At 40.9% G+C, this 19,985-nt stretch overlaps 1 protein-coding gene across 5 annotated transcripts in view; it reads right to left on the bottom strand.

The window, feature by feature from the left end:
- SLC16A12 (solute carrier family 16 member 12) overlaps positions 1–17,231 on the bottom strand; it is a 31,071-nt gene extending 13,840 nt beyond the window's left edge. The window contains exons 1-2 of one of the 5 annotated variants that reach the window (XM_059851575.1): positions 16,232–16,339; positions 2,907–3,032 (exon numbers count right to left, since the gene is read on the bottom strand). The gene's annotated coding sequence lies outside the window, so the exon portion shown is untranslated. Of the gene's footprint in view, positions 1–2,906; positions 4,233–16,231; positions 16,345–17,087 lie in introns of those variants that run through there. The other 4 variants (XM_059851574.1, XM_059851576.1, XM_059851577.1 and 1 more) reach the window with 4 other exon arrangements.
- Positions 17,232–19,985: the final 2,754 nt, after the last annotated feature.

Below are 19,985 nucleotides of genomic sequence, written 5' to 3' on the forward strand. Positions count from 1 at the left end.
CAAAGCCCAGAGCTTCCTGACCCAAAACAGCAAGACTCTCTAGAACTAGCCCTAAACACCACCACATCTGAACCTTTGAGAAGTGTCCATCAGTGATCTCCTTGAGATATTCAGAGTTGCAGCTCAAAACCAAAACCAGAGTTATTTTAAGAAAATATATACACACTGCCAAACTCAAAGGTGAGCAAAATAGGAGAAAACAATATGACAAACAAAACCAAACACATGTTGAAAACTTAGTAATATAGTTGGGTGGAGTTTGCATAAGTATGATCCATCACAGGGGGATCCTGAGCACTTCTGCAGAGTCTTTGCAAGGAGAAGCTCCTTATTTTGGGTCTGAGCAGTATCTTTTATTGCTCCTTCTACAGGAATGAAGGGGGGAAGGCGAGGGGGGGTGTGGGCTTGGTGTTTTTTTTTCTTTTACTTTGGTGGGTGTTTTTTTTGATTGGTTGGTTGGTTGGTTTGGTTTTCTTTTTCAAGTTTTGATTATTTAGGGTGGTGGAGGAACTTCCAGGAATGCCAGAATGGATAACAATAACCCTTCAATAAGAAGAAACATATACCAAAATTTTCAGATCTCCACATACAGAGCCCTAACTAATTTTAATGCACAAGCAGTAGCAGCTGGGTGGCATGGCCTCAGCCTAGATCTCTGGCCCAACTTCCCAGGCAAGCTTCAGCTCAGGGTTGAGTTCACATTTTTAGCTGTACATTAACGTACTTGGGAAGAATTTGATGACATATCAGGCTAAGTAAACATAGATTAGGTGTTTGGTTACATGGTTACTTGCTGTTATTTTCCCAGAACCCTGCCAGCAAACATTTAATGAGATTACAAGCAACTGAAAACAACCATATTATAAAAAATGCCTGGCCAACAGGAAAAGGCTACCCAGCCTCCCTATAGCAGATTAGTGCGGACCTCATCTCCTTGACTCCCCACTTGCTTCAAGGAGTGCTGTGCCTTTCACAGCCACTGAACTAATAGGCAAGTTAAATTATTACCTTTCTTGTTGCTGCACATGTCTAAAAGCACTTCTTAAATCAACCTGACAATTTCATTCAGAGGGTAGGAAACATCATTTGCTTACAACCCAGTGCTGTTTTCTTATTATCTGTATGGTGGATAGTACAGGCTGTGGACTCTGCAAATGAAGTTGAACAGCAAGAAAGCACACTTTATCTAAGCAATCATATCCTCCCCCTTCCCAAACGCCAGTTTGCTCTCATATTGCATCTTTTTCTCAACTTTTCTGGTATAGGATAAGACTATTTCTGAACATTTGCTCCGCTGTAAGGCCTGTCAGCATTGGCTGCTATTATACCATATCTCAGATGTACATGAAAGTTCCTGCTGCTTGAGACAGCTGAAGGAAAAGGAAAGCAGGGTTAAAATATAATCTCATGAAACAGCTCTATACTTTGCTAGATAATTTTCACCCAAGCACTAAGTAAATGTGCTTTGCTGTGAGTTCAAAGAAGATGCAAATGGGGTGAAGATGGTACAAATTCTGCTGATCCCTTAGAAAGCCTTAGTTACCCAATGTGCCCTGGCAGCTCACTAAACAGTGACTCTGTTCCCCCAGGTTAAAACATTAGGTTTAATTTGGCAGGATTAATAACCCATATCATTAAATAACTTCAGCAGCTGGTTTTGAGAAGCCTAGAAACAAAGCAAGTGCTCCTGAGAGCACTTCCCTTACCCAGTCACTCAGCAAGCAGAAAGGAGGGGATGAGGTAACTAAAAAGGCACTGCCATAACCTTGCACCTCATCACAAGGTCCCTTTTGCCAGGAAAAGGAACACAAAACTCCATGGCAGCTTAGCAACCAGCCAGCACAGCAACAGGAGCCCCTGACCTTTTAAACAGCTCACGGCCAGCAAAGCGCTGGCTGCTCCCTCTGCCCACCTCTCCTGCCACCCTAAAGTCTTTCTTCTTTGAAGTTATTCGTTCAATAATGATATCACAACGACGTGAAGATGCAAAGTATTTGTATGACAAAGGACAGAGGAACAGCAGGTACAGTCACTGTGGCCTGCCTGAGGACCAGGGCCGGGTTTTTCCAACCTTGTTCACCTGTTTAATTTTCAGTGCTGGCAACTCCCTCGTCTCAAGAAATACCATCTCCAGTGCTTTTTGAAAATGTTCCATTTGCAGAGGGATACAGTTTCAGCCAGAGGAACAGGCATAGGATGAGGTTTGTATCAAAGCTGCCCTAGAGCAGTAATACACAGATCCCAGACCATCGTGGGGGGTCCCACTCCACTACTTTCTTATTCTTCGCCCTATCCCGATTATACAAAATCAAAATGGCTCTGTGTGTTTAGATGCCTTGCAATTTCTTTCAGAACTGTGTGGAGGGATTCTGTGCAGTTTATCCCAAGGGAGCTGCCCCAAATATGTACTACCAGCATAAGTAAGCACAGAATCCAACACTTACTTTACCTGTTCCATAATGCAGAAATGTACATGTCAGAAAAATGAGAAAGAAAATTCTAGATAATTCTCTTTCTGGAGCAGTGTGAGATACATCCAAATAGTTAAGCTGTATGTGCCATTTGCTGCCTTTACCATGAAGATGGCGTGGGAGAGGCCTGAGAATCCTGTGACAGTCTCTGTGCCCAGGATGCCAGGACACACTTCCAGAACAGGTTCATGCACACCAATGAATTTAAACTGCACTTCTGTGGTGAACAACAACACACACAGCTTTCAAAGTCACTCTAAGAACATTCGTGCAGATGAATTTTATGAAGAACAAGTATAAAGCAGTTTAAGCATAGCTGGAGAGGATCCATTAATGCATGAAAGGTAACAGAATTGCTTATATTTACTACATTTGACCTACACACTCAACTCTAGGGCAGTTTACTATCTTCTTATATTTACCCTATTCACATACCTCTAGGCCAGATCTTCTGTCTTTCTTGTTCTTCAGATTGCACCAAATATTATTTCTAGGCACTTGCTACATTCATGTTGACCTCTTGTTTTAATGCTCTCTTGCTTTCTTTTCCCTTTGCTGCATCTTCAATGAAATGAAAAATAAACAAACTAAAGAACTATGAATAAAAGAAAAAACAAAAAGGGTGTGGTATGAATATCAGAGACAGAAGAGAAAGAGAGAAGAAGGAAAAAGCTAGCTAACAAAAATATGTATATTCTGTGGGACAGTGGACCATAAGATTAAATATTTTACAGGTTTTGAAAGAGTGTGTGTCTTGAAGGTTCAAGGATGACATCTGACCACTGACCAGAGCCCTTCCCAGAAGTTGGCTAGCTACCTTAACTTATACAGTAGAGCACATTTAAATGGGACATGGTATTTGATATGAGCACAGAAGATGAAGACAGCTGCAAACCCTCTCTCTATTGACTGGTCTAGTTAGGAGAAAAGGAGGTACTCTTTTTTGGGTTTTCTCCTGTTTGAAAAAACAAGACATTGTTTCAGCCTCTTTTGCTTCCACAAATTTCCACACTGGGAATTGCACATCATTGTAGGCTCTGCAGCCACATTCTGGCAGGCAGCTAAATCCTAAATTGTTCTTAAATACATGGAAAATAAAGACTTAAATTCTGTACAGCTCTTGGGATGCAAACACTATTTCTAATCTAATCTATTTTCTCCAGTCAACAGCTGTCCCATTCTGCACCCTGAGTTAGCTATTTAACTCAAAAAGAACAGCTTGTTTTGATTTCAGCAGAGTCTATTTACCAGGAATTATATGATTATGACTTTGACTTGTTTAAAAACAACCCAAGAGGTTCTTTGCAACCCTATGTTCCTAAATAAAAATAACTCCATTGAGCATCTTAAGGCTGTCACTCTGTATTTTCAGCTTTTTTCTGTTTGAATATGTGTCTGTCCAGACTGTAGACAAAAACAAAGTTTGTGTTTTTCTGAAAAGAATGGCTGATGAATCCATGGAAATAGTCCTTGTGTGAGCAAGTAATCTTGCAGATTATACTCATCTTCACAAGCAGAGTATACATTCTGCTTCTCATACCTCCATAAAATCAGTATCTCTCCAGGACTGTTACCAATGGTTAATAAAAAAACTGCTTACCTGAAAGTTCATTTAGGGAATTGGACCAGAATCAAAGTAAACAAACAAATATCTAAAAAAATCCTAAACCAAAACCAAAATCCAACCTGACTTTTAGTTATTGCCATAACACTAAGAGAAGAAGCACACTAAGATTGTAATAAGTGCTTCATACCTTTTCCAGTTTTTTATCCATATTATTCCTGAATAAATCTGGATGTTTTATTTTCAAATACTAGAATACTAAGAATTGAAACATGAATAAGATGGCAAAAGGAATGGCTGTAGAGTAGCACAATGTTCATTAGCTGCTCCTGTACCGAGCAGTCACTAGGAAAGGAAGGGCCATGCTTGCCTCCTACAGCAATCACTTTGCCACACTGGCTCCTTAATTTGTCCAAGCAGCCAGAAATTGCTAAATCAAATGGTGCAGCTGGAGCCACAGCAGGACTAGTTACTGTCAGTAATGAGAAATGCAAGGCGAACATCCCTTGTCTCTTAAAACCATTGTGTGGGCCTTACAGAAAACCAACAGCCTGACAGAAGGGGTCTATAGAAAAAGGTTAAGCAAATGGTAATGGAACCCTCTTGACTCTTACATACCTCCTGGCTAGGTTAGTCCTTAAATAATGCAGTTTAACTACAGAGGGTAAAAAACACGAAGGAATATTTTTGTAGGAAAACACCTTTGCAGAGAAATCTTGATTTTAACTTAACTCTGCCTGAAAATGTGCATTTTTGATTGACACTCTTAAGGGCTTTTAAACAGGCATTTCATTTCTCACTGTGATGAAAAGAATACGGAGCCAGACAATTTTCCTTGAGTACATGGCTGTTACTGAAATCTGAGCTGAGACTGTCAGTGAGCACGCCCTCAGCAAGGCTGTGGTCACACATGTTCCATCTTATGATGTCAACATATGTATGTGTCAGAAATCTCTGATGTTTGCTATTTTTCTAATATCTCTCAATTTTTCAATATTCCTACATTTTCCTAATGTAGAAACAGATGGTGGGTAGACAACCATTTTTGGAATGGCTTTTTATTTACTTATAATTACATTACATTTATCTGTTAATTTTGAGTTTTATAATATATCATTAATGATGATTAAACATTTCTTAAAAAACTTCTCATTTACTGTTAAGCCTAAATATGTGATAATACAATAATTTTTCTCAGTCATTCCTATCTGTTCAAGAATCTGTGCACTTCTCTGGATCAGGAACTTATTAGTGTTCTCTTACATCTTGAAGAGTTCAGAGCCCAAGTGGCATAGCTGGGTATTTAACAATTCACATAGAAAAAAAATATTTTTCACATTTAATTTTCAAGGTGTGAATCCTACACAAGTGCTTTCTAAAAGGAAAGGAGATGGCTGTTTTAGAAAACAAATTCTGTACCTACGGAACAAGTTATCCAGAAGGTTGTCTCTATTTATCTGATGGTTTAGGGCTGCTGATAGCATCAATTCATCAACATCTTCAATGTGCAATATTTGCCAAAGCTAATCAGGCATGGGAAGGCAAGGCAGGTTATTTCCTTTTCACACAAGCTTATGTTCTGAAACAAAGCTATTAGGATCCTTGATGCCATGCCTGCTCTTCTAATGGACAATATGCACCATATGATAGCAAACTGTCACTGTGACTATTGTTTGTCTTAGGGGGCTTTCAGCTGAAATCTTGAACTCTGTAAAAAAGTCAGATAGCCCTATCATGTCAGAGCCACAGATTATAATTCCTTTAATAATATTAATATATAATCATTGTATATTGTAATTGTGCATTAAGATAATCCCCAGCAGGAATGGTAGAAATATCTCTAAATACTGTTCAAGACAAAAAAAACAGGATGTCTGTCATTTCCTGAAACAGACTTTCAAAAGCAACTACTGATGAATGTGGCTTTACAGGGTTAGGGATTTCTGAGAAGTCATTGCAGAAATCACATTTACCTAATTAGAAAAGCATAACATAATACATTATAATAGATACTGTATCTACTAGGTACATTCCAATGAACACATCTCTGCACAAGTAGGCTCACATGTGTATCCCTGCACAAACTCTTCAGAAAGTAACAAAAGGGAAGCTACTAACCTGGGAAGGAAACATTAAATACTAAAATGAAAGACAAGGAAACAGACAGAAGTCAAGAGGAAGAACACTTAGCATGCCATGCAAAATATACCTCTGACCAGGAAGAATGCATTTGACAGCATGCACTCAGTGAAATATGCATCTACTCACAAGCAACTGTTTTGGTGAAATCACATGCTGGAAGTTAACAAACAACCAGAGTGTCTTGGGCAGATCAGCACATTCTTCATGCTCAGTCTTCCATTCAGCCTCACTGAGCCATCCATGTTTCAACTAGATCCTTGCTTAATACTGTATTTTAGTTTTTAGAAAAACTTTAAAGCCTTGAGAGAAGTGCCCCAGGTTCCCTTTGTTGAGTGAATACTGGTGCAGCTGCTCGATTACATCATTTTCAGAAATGATCAGCAGGAACTTTCCATGATACTTAAGGGTGTGCTCCTGCTAGTCAGCACTGCAGCCCAGAAATACAATTTCTCAATTTTATGTTAAAGAACATTTCTCTTCACAGAATGTTTTCGCTTTGGTAAGTGAAACACAGAAAAAAATCACCCTGTTATACCTTAAGTATGTTTTACCATTACTCTCCAGATTTCTATTTTAATTTCTTTAAAAGTTAGTCCCCATTTTCATTTTCTCAGATGTTTCCATACATATCCTTAGCTCATATCCTCAGCTCCACAGACACACAGAACTGTCAGCAAGCAGAATGTTACCGTAAGTGTTCAAACAAGCCTGTGATGGAGATGTGATTGGAAAGAATATTTGGAAAAATATCTGACCAAAAGAAGCACAGGATTATCTTAACTCATAAAAAGCATGAGACCAAGGGCTTTGCACTAAGGGACCCAAGGGTGCCTCTGGCAGGAAAACAGACCTGTAAGTAGTGAGGCCAGAAATTTTATAGAAGAGAAGTTTGAGTTACGCTAACAGTAAACAAGACAGTATGTAGAAAAACAGGAAACCACTTTCCCCAGATTGTATCACATTTGTCTTTTCTCTTCACCATCTACACTGTAAAACCAGATAGCTATAAAAGAAGGAGGAAAAGAGCCCATCTGGAGGAGCAAGACATCAGGGAGTCCTCTTGTTAAATGTTAGAAAGCAATGATAAGAGAGCCCATAAAAGGTGAAATTTTAAAGTACTTGAAAAGGGAAAGAAAGAGGCTGATGCTATCTAAGAAAAATAACCTAGAAATTTATGTAAGAACTGGTTATAAAAACATTGGTAAAAATTCTGTTTCTTCTTTCTATTAAATGCAGTCTTAATTACATCAGCTGAATATTTACAACCCCAGAACCAGCACAGCCTGCCAAATCTCCCATAAAACACCCAAAGGCTCCGATGAGCAAATTCTCAAATGGAAACACTTCAGAATCAAACTATGCAGCCTCTGCTTTTTCATCTGATCCTACAGACCAACTTGCTGGCCATTTATCATAGCTCTTGAACCACTGAATTGGAAAGTCTGTAAAAACAAAAACCTGGCTAAAAAATTCAATAATAGACTATAGAACTAAGTATAGGTTTTCAACCTGGTACCATGTTCTAGGATGTACTCCATACAAGTTACAAAAAAGTTTTTAAAAAAAAAAGTAGTCCTGGCTTTTCACTCTCAGCTTCATTATTCACATTACTGGTCAAGGAGCCATGGTGAAGAAATGCATTTGCTGCCTGTTTAGACTGGACAGTCATATGAGTATCACTTGGTCAAGGTCTCACCACGTGTCAGCTTGGGAACAAAAGAACAAGATTTAACAGGACAACCCAACAGTTATCCTCTTATCCTGTTATTCCAGCCAACCTTGTAATTGTCTCTTACCTAGATCTCGTTATCAATAATCCTTTTAGTGGGATCAGTTTCACTTTAAACTGCTTATTACATGGATGAAAAAGGGGCAAAATTAACTCAAGAATTATCAGAAAGCAAAAATCATTTTTCAAACCAATGCTCATATATTGATACACAGAGGAAAATATTCCTTAAAATCTTCTCACTGTGAAGTTAATTTTTTTCTTTAAAAATGTACAGGTCCTAGTGATTTTTTTCAAGAACATCTTCTATTTACAATGGAAATTCACCCCCTATAGGGAATAAACTATAACTATAAAGATAGTATTATTTAAGTTGCATCTTCTGAATTACCTGAAAGAGTAACTTGGAGCATCCCAAAGAAGAGTTGTTGGTTTACCCATAAATTCATTGGCACCATAATAACAAAGTGATAATCTTGATCTCACACTAAAACTGATAAACAAAAACTAATTAAATTATTATCCAATTAAATTATTATCTTTTGTTTTAGTGACAAGATCTCTCACTGAGTTAAATTTCCATTTCCAATTAAGTACCACTGGTGTAGTTTGGTACCCTGAAAAATATTGGGAAGATGTTGGCAGCAACCAACCTAAAAATGAACCTACCTAAAAAAAAAAATCTCTGTTTCATGCTCCAAATCACTCATCATTAGATAATTTTTCTTCTTGAGTGGGCATTTTATGTTAGGGCAGATTGCATTTAATAAATTTTAAATTGCTACAAAGTTCTAAATTCACCTGAAGCAAAAATAGAATCCCAACAAACTTTTAATGAGTGCACAAGCATCAGCAGATTTCCTTTCCCACCTCCACTGCCACCCTAAAACATACTCCACTGGTTTCACATACCATCCTGTCTGTCACCACCTTCACATCCTCTGTTTTTTATCCCAGACAGATTTTAGTTGGTGCATTGGTGCCTTTCCTGTCAGGAGGCATTGATACACTGACAACAGCATTTACATGCTTGCTATATTCTCTAGAAGCAATAAAACCATGGGATTTTTTTATTTTTTTACCAATTTTTCACAACTGTCACCCAAGATTTACTTTCTCATTTAGGTAAAAGTAAAAATTGCCTACTAAAGGAGTACTTTGCAAAGTACCTCTGCTGATACACCCAAGGTGCCCATGCAAGACCTCTTGGCTGAAATACTTTGTAAACCCATGCTTTGTGGCAAACAGAAAAAGCCTGCAAACTGACAAGTGCCATTTTACCATCAGTCATGTGTGAGGTGGTTTTATGTAGCTTGCACCATAAACCAAATGCAGAATTACATCATATGGGTTGCAGCCCCTCAGAGATTACTCTCCACTCCATTAACTTCATTAAAAATAGACCAGATGTGTGGGATAATTCTATTTATTCTTTCCAACTTGCTACTTCATCAGGCTAAATTAAATGGGCACTGATAGAAAGAACTCTGACCACAAAGAAGAGAGATGAAACACTGGCTTCAGGAAGAGCAGAGGATGGTGGAGCAGGCAGGGAATGAGTCACAGTTCATCCTAGATTTCCTGTTCTCACTTGCACTGCTTTGCTCTACTGCCCTGCCTACTCTACACCTGGATCCCTAAGCTAACCAGAAGGTGAACTGTTCAAGGCTTTGGATCTGTGCTGTGCCCCAGAGAGCTAAACAGGGTACAGAAATAACAGTGTTTGCTTCTGCAGGAAGCTGGCTCTGGCTGGGATTCACAGGGATGTTTCTGCTAACAAAGCGTTTTTGCCTTGCCAGTTCACATCACAGCCACATGCCAACCTGCAGAAATGAAAATTAAATTTGACCAACTTAATTGTTCTCCAACTGCATCCTGTTTTGACTGCTTAGATTTTCACATATTTAGGGTGGGAGCCAGGTCTTTCAATAAATAATGACAGAAACTGCATATTTTTGCTGAGAGTTTCAGGGTCCTTAGTGATCAGCTGTGATGCCACAATCAACACAGTGTTCATCCAATACTAATTTTTCTGCAGTCATCAAATTGTATTTTATGGCAGCTGAATTGCCCAAATTAAATATTTGGGCCACTTTCAATGCAAAATACCAGATGCACAGAGAAATAGTCTGAACTGATTTAGATGAGGAAACAAAAAAATTGTTCATTCTATACTTAACAATGAAAACAGCTTTCATACAAAAAACTCCAGCTGCTATTGGAGCACAGTATTGATATTGGTCAAGTGGAGAAACTACCTGGTCTTTGCAGCCACTCAGTCCTTTCAAGAGGGAAAGTGCTGCTCCTCTCAGCTGCCTTTTCTTGCATAGGAGTAAGATAAACATGGAATCCACGCTCCATTGCAGGAAAGACAGAGCAGAGAGGAGGAGGGACAGTGACCCCAGAGCAGCAGCACAGCCCTGCACTGCCCCTTCTCAACTGTGTCCCCACCAGCAGGTTGCCAGCAGTCCTCTGCCAAAGGAGCCTGATATCGTCAAACACAACAGCTTGATGAGATAAGGTCTAAAACAGACAAGAGGAGGCATTTGACTATGTCTACAGAATAAACTGAGGACTTTTGTGAGGTCTTCAAGAAGCTCTCAAAGCCAACCTAGTGTAAAATGTGTTTATAATGAACACTCTATGACTTATTAGGTACTGAAACAGCCCCCAAAACACTGTGGCCAGCAGGAAAACCATTTGAATCAGGAGAGATGTTAACTAGGAAACCCAGCAGCACCACAGACTACAAGAAACCCCTAGAGAGGCAAGGGAAAGATCCTACTTCCTACATTTGCATTTCACATCTGGGAAATGTGAATCATTACATCAGCATTTAGAAAAATCCAGAAATAGCAGAAAGGAAGGAAACTTTGTGTTAAAAAAAAAGTGAAAGACAGGAGACTGTTTCCATCTTGAACAAAGGGAGAGAAAAATGTCAGCACTGTCCTGCTGAGGACTGAGGATGAGGAGCTGAATTCCCAACTCCAAAAATACTTCCAGGTCCTGTTCAGAAAGGAGGATGCAGGAATTTTGTGGTTGCTTGCTAAAACATCTTCTCTGTTTTGACACTCAAAACCTGCCTCTAGGACCTTCTGCAATAGCTGGGAAACAGCTTTCATTTTTTAAATATCCAAAGAAAATGTTTTCTTCTTCTATTTGTTTTCTATCAGGCACTTTGCTTCTGACATTGCAATTGAGAACTGAAATTTCTTTTACCATATATTCATCTGCACTCTCACCTAATGCTTCAAATGGATTTGAGAAAAGATTTTAATCATTAGGTACACAGTTACCCCAGAAGAAATGGAGTATAAATGGTGTATGTAGGCAAGTACACTGGCAGTCTGTGACAAAAGTTGAGGAATCCCTGAAGTTTGGTCACATCTCTTGGCAAAATATGGCAATAATTTTGGTGGTATCCCAGTCAGTCACAGATTGCACAAGAAACTTGGAGAGCTGGAAAGAAAAAGGTGGCAAATGGGTTCTCCATAATTTACCTACCAGGAGGTAAAAAGAACAAATATGTACATTATAAAAAAATATCCATATATGGTCTAGGGCTTCCCATGTTCATTATTTCTGGACAATTATGACAACCCTCTGGTAGCAACTAATGTATTTACCATTCAAAAAGCATTCAAGGTCAGTATTCCCCAGAAACTGAATAGATGCTACTGACAATGAGAAAAGTTAAAGAAAATAATTTTTAATAGTAAAAGGAGCCCAGATTATTTCCCATGTCTTGTTTTCACGTTAGTTTTTAATCCTATCCACTTAAATAGCCTTACCCAACTTGCAATTTGATGCAGAATGTAAGCCTGATTCCTGGTGCATATAAGAATGGATGTACCTCCTTTACACAGACTAGAGATACAACACACATTAAAAAATACAGTTGCTTCATTTTCCTCTTATTTGCATAATGCTCTGAGACAGCATTCACACCAAAGCCCAGAAAATCACATTAAAATAAAATACCAAAAAAGGAAAAAGACCAACAGTTTTTCAGTGCAAACCAGTAATGTTATCTAAAAGCAAACACGAAAGACTTTCATTTATGGCCTTCTCTCTTCATTATCTCATCAAACAAAACCAGCAAAAACTGATAAATATGACACATTAACAAAATAAGAATAAAAAATGCTGTTTCTTTTTTTAAAAGTCAAGTAAAAGCAGCAAGAATATCTTAGTTTGTACTTGTCCAACACTGAACTGCACCTGAGAAAAAACTATTCAGTAACATTTGCATCATATGCAAAGTAACCAAGAGAGTTTTACAAACTAAGACTAAATTCATCCCAACTCACAAAATATATTGTTGCATGCCCTCAAGCCAGATCTACAATTCCCAGCTGCTGCAGGCTCTGGGGAAGAAATCTGCCACAATTTGATGGCTAATCTTACAAATGAATAGCTCATCTCGCTGCTGATGAGATTATCTGCTGCCTCAGGGGCCTGCACAGTTTAAACTGCTGCCGAGACCAAAGTGATGGATTTTGATCTTACAGTGTAAGGAAAGATAAGTGCCTCCTGGCTATACCTGAGTTCTGTGGGCTCCTCTCTACTGCCACAGTGTTCCAGACAAGTGTCATCTGAGCAGCACCCACCCTCCTGTGCCAAAAAATGCTTCTTCCAAAAACAGGAGGATGGGGGACCTGAACACCAAAGATTTCATACTTAGAAGATCACAGCTTTCCCAGCATGCAGTTATATCCAGCATCCTCCAAGCTGCAGAGAGACAAGGAGCCAGTCCAGGAATAGAGAGTCTCCACTTGGGTGTCTTCACCCAGAGCAGCTGACTCATTGCCCCACTGGGAACAGCTCTTCCACTTCCCAGCAAGTGCAGAATGCTTCCAGAGGGGAAAACAAAACTATCAGTTCAATAAGCTCCACAGGAATCACCTTCATTTCCAGAGAAGAACAACAGAGTGATTAGCTTGGACAGATTCAGTTTTGGTTTTTAAAAACTGCACCTTTCCAAATGTCTCCATCCCACAGGCTGGAGGCAAGCTTAGCATGCAGATCTGCTGCTCACAGTCAGTAATGTGTGCCAACTACCACAGGCAACAATATTGCTCATAAAATAGGTCTTTTGCTTTCATAAGGCTGCTGTAAGGAAAACCCTCTTAGGGTTTTCCCTCTTAGGAAAAAATGGATAAATTGAGATTTTTATTTCTTTTAATCTGCTTTTTTAAATCTACAGGAGACTCTCAAAGATAATCCAAACTGCAGCTGTAGTGACTCAGCACAGGACAGAAAAGGTAAGATACTTTTCTTCAATGCCATAAAGTTTCTTGCTTCAGGTTGGAAGGAAAAGGTTATTTTTCTCTGTTGAATAAAGACACTAACAGCATGTAATTTTTCCTTCAAATTCTGTGAACAGGAACATGTACCATCATCCTCTAAATATGCACTCCTGCTAAATGGACAATGTGCTGTGTTTTCTTACTGGTTACAATAGGATCATGGCAGAGAAACAAAGTGTGTAAAGCAGGAACAAAAACAAGTCCTAAAACAATGCACAAAAGTATCTGTGCTTTCCAGACTAAAATAAATGGTAGCAGATTATGGAAATCTTACATTAAACTCAATTCTTAGTCTCACCAGATCAATTAAAACAGTGCTATCTATCTAATTGCTTCTGACATTTATAATTTAACAGCAGGTCTACACTAACTTCAAAAGTATATTTAACAATTAGGTAAATGTAAAACAGAGTAAAGTGCATGCATGTAACAATTATGCTCTCTAAGATTAGAGGCACCCTCTTAGGGGTGGTTTAATCTTCCCTTTTAGAGTTTTGGGCATTCACCTATTCCAGCTAAATATAATCTGATTAATAAAACTCATACTTTTATGATGCCTAGGTCTATTTTCCAGAAAAGAGAGAATATATTCCAAGAGAGAATAATATAGGGAATGTATCCTTAAGTTGTACACATGGCTATACATCATGAAAGTGAAATCCTTAGGTGAAAACTCAGAGTTACAACAGAAACAGAGAATCATATCTCTGTGTACACAGCTAACTTACTGCACGTGCACACAACGGCATTAAGATATCTGAGCTACATTTTTCAGGCAACTGCCATAACCACATGTCATCATCCCCCTCTGACCACAGTTTGATAAGAAATTATTTCTTTCAGCAGCATGATGCTGGTAGAAACAGCCCTTACCTCCTGTCCCTTTCAGGCCACCTCCTCAGCCCTTGACACAGCAGCCACACAGTCAGACAGATCAGGGTAAAAAGTTATGAATAAAAAAGAAGAAAAGGTGCTTTTGAACCCAGTGCAGGCCCCCCATGCAGTTCCCCAGGAGCCCCACACACGGTTGTGCTCGTCCAGCTCAGAGGGTGGCAGGGGGCTGCTGACGCAAGCACGGCTCTCTCAGGAAACACATGCCAAATCTCTCCCTCAGGAAGAATTGTGTTTGCACCAAAGCATCTGAAAAATCTTCCCCCCCTGTGCCCAGTCTGTTGGACCTTGGCCTGGGAATACGGATCCGGAAGGGATCCCTGGGGGTGTCCTCGTCCCCTTCCTCACAGCTGTGGACAAGAACCAGCTCAGCAAATCCCATCAGTCCTGAGCCTGTGCTGCAGCAGGGCAGCTGCAGGTGAATGATGCTCAGCTTGAAGCTGAAGTGAATGTGCAAGCTGGGGCAAAAAGAAAGTTCCTGAGTTTTCCCCTGTTTACATATCAGCTAAATCAATTCTGATGAAGCTTTGTGAAATCAAATTACGTGCTGTGCTATATTGTTTTTCATCATCGCTTTCCACCTTCAGGTGAAGGCAAAAGTTAATGATTGAATTTTAAAGGCATTAACGTGGAAACCCCTTAGGGAAGCCCAGAGAAACCTTCCATTAAAATAGAGCTTCTGTTACACTGCTGCAAAAAATGGAAAAGTAAACATTAAACACATTGCAACTGAAAAAATTATAAAACAAGAACAAATTAGGAGCTTTGTAGCACTAAAAACAGAAATACAGAAAGACAGTAACAGCTAATGATTTGAGGTGAGCAATAACATGGCCCTAAATGAGGCATAATAGAATCACTCTGAGGAAAATGCAATCCTGTTTCACTTCATTAAGTTTCATGTTATCCTCCAATTTCCCAGCACTAACAGAAACATTTCCTCATTGCCATTGCAGGAGTAGACTTAAAACAACCAACAGACTCAGCTGTTCCAACCAGCTTGTTAACTTAATGAAATCAATTCAGTCAAAATGCTATAACAAAAACCCAAATTCATCCCAAATACCTAATTGACAACTTACCTGTAGAGATATTAAACAGAACAGGTTGATACATGAGCAGCAAATTATCAGAAAGTTCAAAATAAGGATAATAACTCACTGTATCTTTTGGCTTCTTTTTTTCATTGAATAGATTCCCTGAGTTTAGTCAGCCTGTGAACACACAATTTCCTGCAAGACCACTTAGCCCGAGTCTATTACTGCACACCTGGTTGTCCTAAAAGAGACTAAGAATTCTCCTGGAAATACACTGTGCTAATATCCCAGAAGGTATATCCAGGCTGCTCAGGATACGGATCGCTGTGATTAGCTACTTCCACAGCTAACTGGCCCTGCGGAAGGCCAGAGGGCAGCCCTGCAGCCCGTCACAGAGCAGCCCGTGCCTGGGCTTTCGGAGCCCTTCGGGGAGCCGCTCACAAGCACAAACACACGAACACAAACACACAAGCACAAACCCACGAACACACAAACCCACGAACACACAAACACACAAACACACACAGAACCGTGCGCGGGCATCCCGGTGACAGCCGCGCGTCCGCACGCACGGGGACGGCGACAAGGCGCAGCCCTGCTTCTCACACCTGCCTCGGAACAGGTACATTTGTTCTGCTTATGCAACAGAAATAAAAGATACCTGAGCTTCCTCATACCGTCTCTCAACTTGAAACGCTGTTTATCCTTAAATTCTGTTTACCTGACCAGCATCTTACCTAACCAACAGCTTCTATATTTATATCTATATCTATCTAATATATATATGTGTGTGTATATATATATATATATATATATATATATATATATATATATATATATACACACACACGTATATACATTCCGTCATCAAATACTGGCGTTTACAGTAATTTTTATTGATTTTTCAAGGTTTCCGCAGTTCTAAGGCTCCACGACACAGGCAGGGCACGAAAGCGCCTTGGCTGCAGCCGCGCCGCCGGGGAGCCGCACTGCCCGCCCCGCTCCACGCCCCGCTCCTCGCCCCGTCCACCCCCGTGTCCCGCCGTGTCCCCCTGGCTGCTGCCGGGCCCGCAGCCCCCAGACCCTACCTGCAGGCTGCGGCCCGGGAGGAGCCCCCGGCCGCCCGTGCGCTGCCCCTCGGGGGCGGTGGCTCCGCGGGCCCGGGGCGGGGGCGGTGAGCCCGCCCCGCCAGCGCGGCCGTGACCGCGGCCCCGGCACGGGAGGCAGGGAAGGGCTCGGTTTCGGCTCAGCCCCCTCCCCGGCGGAGTTTGCCCGGCTGCCCCGGCCGCCCACCTGGCCGGCCGGCTGCCCCTCCCCGCAGCGGGGCCCGGCGGGCTCGGCCGAGCGCTGCCCCTCGCCCGGCTCCGTCAGGCTGCCGTCGGAGGCAGCCGCAGTCCCTCCTTCGTGGTACCTTCACCAACACGAAAAGTGCATCTCAGCGGTGCCACGGGAGCTTTCATCGCATTAAGAGGGATTTTTTTTTTTTTTTTTCTTCCCATCGAGGCAAAGTCAGTACTGGGATTTGTGGATCAGGGCTCTCAGGCTTTTCATAAGTTTTTTTAAACGGTTCCAAAGTCAGGCAACATTCAAGAGTGGAAATAACACTAGAACTTGTGCACATGGATGGTCCTCTGTCACACACACCAGCCCTTCCTGCCCATTAGGAATCATGCTGCCGTTTGGTAGTTTTTAAATTTTCAAACGCAGTTCAAAACCCCAGAGCAGGGGAAGGACTCATGCAGATTTGGACCCTAGACTCTTGGAACAAGTTTCAAATTCCAGCAGCCTTCTGTTTATCCAAGAAAGATAAACTAAGTGGCCTGCTGAATACTGCATGTGTTTTCGGGCAAGATCTGGAAATCAGCAGGTCTTTGCTCAGAAAGGACATTAAACATCCTGTGACACTTTCCACGAGAACAAAGATAAAATGGGACCTTTTCTTACCCTTCTTTTTGCCAGACAAGAGCTGCTTGGTCCTTGTCTTTCCCCAGAACCTTGCTGCCTTTCAGTGCTACCATGAAGAGCAAGTGCAAAGCTGCCAGGAGTGTGCAAGCAGAGCCCTGGGAGGGTCACAGGGAGGTGTTTGCTCTGCTGGTCTTCAGAATAAGTTCAAGCATGCATGATTTGGGTAAGCATGGCAGCTTCAGGGCAGATTATTAATTGGAAAAGACTTCCCCTTCTCGGTGACTCTAGAGCTACTCTGTGCCATACAGCAGCACAAGAGAGCCAGGAGAGACTGATCTTTCCCCTCCTTCTGCACACTGTGGCATGAAGCTGCACACCACCTTATGCACATCTTCCCTAGCACCAGTACACGTCCCTGTGGCATGCAGCTCACAGCAGTCCAAGAGAAAAGGGGCTAGGTTTTCCCCACCATGCATGTGGGTGATAAAAACTTGTCCTGGAACAAAAAGTGCAGCTCTTACTTTCCTGTTGAGTTTTTGATTTCCCCCTGCCCCCTGCCCATCTTTTTTATGGTTAATATTCTGGAAAGATTTTTTAATCTTACCTGTATTAAACTGTGCTTCATGTTGGAAGATTTCCTTTGCCAAAACACCCTGGTTACATAAGTGCAGCAGACTTGATTTGAACTGCTTAACACTGGAAGATAAAATTCTGAACAAGATGGTCTGGGCATTAAGCTGCTGATCAAGAGATTGGGGATCTCAACATTGCAGTGAACTTCCTCTGCAAGTCTGGTTGGCAGCACCTCTATGACAGTGGGAACAGCAGTGGTTATCTGTATTGGCTGCTGACATTTTGACATCTGGCTCAACAGCAGGTACTGCTTCTCTGTAGTGTGGAAAGGATATTGTCAGAGCACTACACCACACTGTGCATTGTGCATGCCAGGGAAACTCAGGCAGAAAAACCACTCACACTCTGCTGACCTGCCCTTGGCACTGCAACAACAACAACTTTAAAACACTTCTGTGCTAGTTAATTTTTATATAAATTCATTTTAAGCACTGAAGTGTCAGAAGCTGAATATTGCCAAACCAAAATGCCTGACTTCATTTGGTTCTTGGATCAAAACTCTGACACTAATAGAAATACCAGGGTTTGGGTTACACACGTGTTTACAACGTTCACAATGGGCTTCCTTTTGTCACAATTCTTCTCATGCAAGTTTCAACTGCTGACACCACACAAATGACCAAGCAACACAAAAGAAGTCACAAATAATGGCCTTAATCCTTCCAAAGTTGCAAGACTATGAATGTTGCTTTCTCTACAACTGCAATCAAGATGGGAAAGGAGCACATGCCCTCACCTGGAGTGCCTGCCCAGGCAAAGAAAACACAACTGGGCAAGGGCCTATTTTGGCTTGGTTCCTGTGCAAACAAGACTAATTCCTTTACACTCTAACACACTTTGCAAACCACAAAAATAAAGTATAATACTATAGAATTCAACAGGTAAAATAAAAGTTTTTGCAGTTTGGAGAATGGTTAGGTGCCATAGAACAGCAGATGAATGGCCTTCCTACACAATGAATGTTCTTAATTTAAACCTTTATACACAAATACCTGTTGGAAACTGCAAACCTCACTACCCTCCTTCCACTGCCCTCCTCTCCCTTCTCCCTGGGAGCCAATCAGCCCTGCACTTGCAGCCAGCCAGCTGTACAGGAACATGCTGCAGCAGCCTGCTCAGAGGAACGTTTCCAGATCTGGTCACTAACATTTGGATCAACAACCTTTGGCATTCTATAGCCAAAGGAACCCAGCTTCCCTGGCTGGGAATCGCTAAAAAATTAAGCCAAAGACTGGGAAAACTACGAATTCCTATGGTTCCTTCAGTCCCCTCTCTGTGTCTATAATCCAAATTTTGCCAACTCCAAGGCAAAAAGGTAAAGTACCCACCACTTGAGAGCTGAGGCTCCTTTCTGGAGGTGAAGGCAAGCTCTGTTTCTTACTGACAAGATTCTAGCAAAGCATCAAAAGACACTGATGCATTCCTAAAAATATGTAGCTGTGTAAGTCATATATGTAGCCTGGGATAGAAAAAGGAGGGTATGTAATGTTCTCACTTTTCATGGACACTGGCAATTCCTGGAACACAAGACCATCATTTGGAATCAGACCAAAAGATGCATTTAAAAAAAACAGGCAGTTTTTAATGACACTCCAAACTAGATGAGGGTCTGTCTTGCTACCTGCAGAGTGCATCATCTTCAGAATGTTGGGAAGTTTGGGCAGAAGCATCCTCTCTTTATCTGTATGAAATAAGAATAGGCAGATCAATACTGAATATTAGTTGAACAAGAGGAAGATTCATCTCCTTTTACTGATTACAAACTTCCACATTTCAAATCTTCTGCCTTCTACTGTTTATCCACATGTCACGAAATCCTTGCTCCAAGCACACACTCTAAGATTTCTGAACACATTTATATGCACATATTTTACAAAGATCTGCATTCCAGCTAGCAAGTGCAATAATTTTTCACTGGAAAACACAGATTCATCACTAAAAATGTCCTATGGAAACATAATTTAACAAAATTTGGCTGTAGAATTGCAGGAGCTTTAAAAAACTTCTTCTATTTCATATTACTTGCTTTTGGCAGCCTGCTAGGTTTCCTTGCTAGCAGGCTTTATTTTGGTGGAGAAAGTGAAATGTAGGCATTTTGAAATTTCCCATCAGAAGAAAAACTAAATTAGACATTGGAATTTTTCACAGCATGGGAATAATAAATTTGAATTAGTCTTACTTGGAAGCAAGCCTTTGCACATCTATTCCAGTTTTTCTTCCATATTCACCTAACTGTGGACCAGAAGCTTGGGCTACTTCAATCCTTACAGGAATCTGATACCAAGTATTCGCTGTAATGTCTCC

This window comes from Haemorhous mexicanus, chromosome 7 (assembly GCF_027477595.1).
Source record: "Haemorhous mexicanus isolate bHaeMex1 chromosome 7, bHaeMex1.pri, whole genome shotgun sequence".
Lineage (NCBI taxonomy): Eukaryota > Metazoa > Chordata > Aves > Passeriformes > Fringillidae > Haemorhous > Haemorhous mexicanus.